Source organism: Melanerpes formicivorus, unplaced genomic scaffold (assembly GCF_026170545.1).
Source record: "Melanerpes formicivorus ecotype bairdi unplaced genomic scaffold, bMelFor1.0.p_v2 SCAF_201, whole genome shotgun sequence".
NCBI lineage: Eukaryota > Metazoa > Chordata > Aves > Piciformes > Picidae > Melanerpes > Melanerpes formicivorus.
Window position 1 is genome coordinate 285,001 of NW_027142553.1, and position 2,489 is coordinate 287,489.

Genomic DNA, 2,489 nt, shown 5'->3' on the forward strand with positions numbered 1-2,489 from the left:
TGCCGCTTGGCTCGGCTGCCCGCCCGCCCGCTAATCCCCCCAACGCCCCCACCCCAAAAACACCCCAGCCCTACCGCATGCCGCTCCCCCTCTCCCCGCTCTCGCTGACCGCTGCCACCCCCCCCCCACCCCTCCCCCCCGAAACAAACCCCCCAGCCCTACCGCATGCCGCTCCCCCTCTCTCCCTAGCCTGCCCCCCCCGCCGTCGCTTGCTGCCGCCGCCGCCGCCGCCGCCGCCGCCGCCGCCGGGACCCGCCTCGGTCTGGTGGCGCGCGCTCGGAGATCCCCGGCTACCCGTCCGTCCGTCCGTCCCTCCCTCCCGCCCCGCCCCGGGGGAGGGCCCGGGGCAGCGCGGGCAGGCGGGGAGCAAAAAAAGGCGCGGGCGCCAAAAAACGTCGGGGTCCCGGGGTGGCGGAGGGGGGCGGCGGCGGGGGCGGCGGCGGGTACACGGCGCCGGGTCCAGGGCGCCGGGTCCAGCCCGTCCCGGGGCGGGGACAGGTGGTGTCGTCCGTCCCCGCCCCCGTAACCTGCTCTGAAGCATCCGCTTCCCGCCGCGGTTCGCCCTCCACCCCCCCGCCGCACACGCAGCTGCCGCTTCCCGCCGCCTCTGCCCCCCGCCCCGGGATCAACCACCCGCCGGGTCCAGCCGGTCCCGGTCCCGGGAACCTGCTCCCGGGGCCAGCCGGAGCCACGCCCCCTCCTCTGACGCTTCCAGCTGCCGCCTCCCCTCCCACCCCCCAAACTCACACTGGCCCTCGCCGGCCCGCCCACCCCGCCTACCTGCTTGCCCGCCGCCGCTGGGTGGCGTGCCGGACACTCGCACACAGGTACACAGACAGGGACACAGGGACACAGGCACTCAGGCACACAGGGACACAGGGACACAAGGACACAGGGACACAGGCACTCAGGCACTCAGGCACTCAGGGACACAGGGACACAGGGACACAGGCACTCAGGCACTCAGGGACACAGGGACACAGGGACACAGGGACACAGGCACTCAGGCACACAGGGACACAGGTGGCGGGCCGGAGGCCTCTCTCCACTGTGTGGCAGGGGTCCAAGAGCCACCCCAGCCCAACCCAGAGGGTCTTTTGCACCTCTCTAGAGGCCACCCAGAGACCCCAGGCCGCAGCAGAAGCCTCCCCCGCATGCTCTGCAGGCTTCCGACCCACCCCAGGCCGCACCAGAAGCCTCCCCCGCACGCTCTGCAGGCTTCCGACCCACCCCTGGCCGCAGCAGAAGCCTCTCCCGCACGCTCTGCAGGCTTCCGACCCACCCCAGGCCGCAGCAGAAGCCTCTCCCGCACGCTCTGCAGGCTTCTCAGCCACCCCAGGCCGCAGCAGAAGCCTCTCCCGCACGCTCTGCAGGCTTCTCAGCCACCCCTGGCCGCACCAGAAGCCTCTCCCGCACGCTCTGCAGGCTTCTCAGCCACCCCAGGCCGCACCAGAAGCCTCCCCCGCACGCTCTGCAGGCTTCTCAGCCACCCCAGGCCGCAGCAGAAGCCTCCCCCGCATGCTCTGCAGGCTTCCGACCCACCCCAGGCCGCACCAGAAGCCTCCCCCGCAAGCTCTGCAGGCTTCCGACCCACCCCAGGCCGCAGCAGAAGCCTCTCCCGCACGCTCTGCAGGCTTCCGACCCACCCCAGGCCGCAGCAGAAGCCTCTCCCGCACGCTCTGCAGGCTTCCGACCCACCCCAGGCCGCAGCAGAAGCCTCCCCCGCACGCTCTGCAGGCTTCTCAGCCACCCCAGGCCGCAGCAGAAGCCTCTCCCGCACGCTCTGCAGGCTTCTCAGCCACCCCAGGCCGCACCAGAAGCCTCTCCCGCACGCTCTGCAGGCTTCTCAGCCACCCCAGGCCGCACCAGAAGCCTCCCCCGCACGCTCTGCAGGCTTCTCAGCCACCCCAGGCCGCACCAGAAGCCTCTCCCGCACGCTCTTCAGGCTTCTCAGCCACCCCAGGCCGCACCAGAAGCCTCCCCCGCACGCTCTGCAGGCTTCTCAGCCACCCCAGGCCGCACCAGAAGCCTCTCCCGCACGCTCTTCAGGCTTCTCAGCCACCCCAGGCCGCAGCAGAAGCCTCCCCCGCACGCTCTGCAGGCTTCTCAGCCACCCCAGGCCGCACCAGAAGCCTCCCCCGCACGCTCTGCAGGCTTCCCACCCACCCCAGGCCGCAGCAGAAGCCTCTCCCGCACGCCCTGCAGGCTTCTCAGCCACCCCAGGCCGCAGCAGAAGCCTCTCCCGCACGCTCTGCAGGCTTCTCAGCCATCCCAGGCCGCAGCAGAAGCCTCTCCCGCACGCTCTGCAGGCTTCTCAGCCACCCCAGGCCGCACCAGAAGCCTCTCCCGCACGCTCTGCAGGCTTCTCAGCCACCCCAGGCCGCACCAGAAGCCTCTCCCCGCACGCCCTGCAGGCTTCTCAGCCACCCCAGGCCGCAGCAGAAGCCTCTCCCGCACGCTCTGCAGGCTTCTCAGCCACCCCAGGCCGC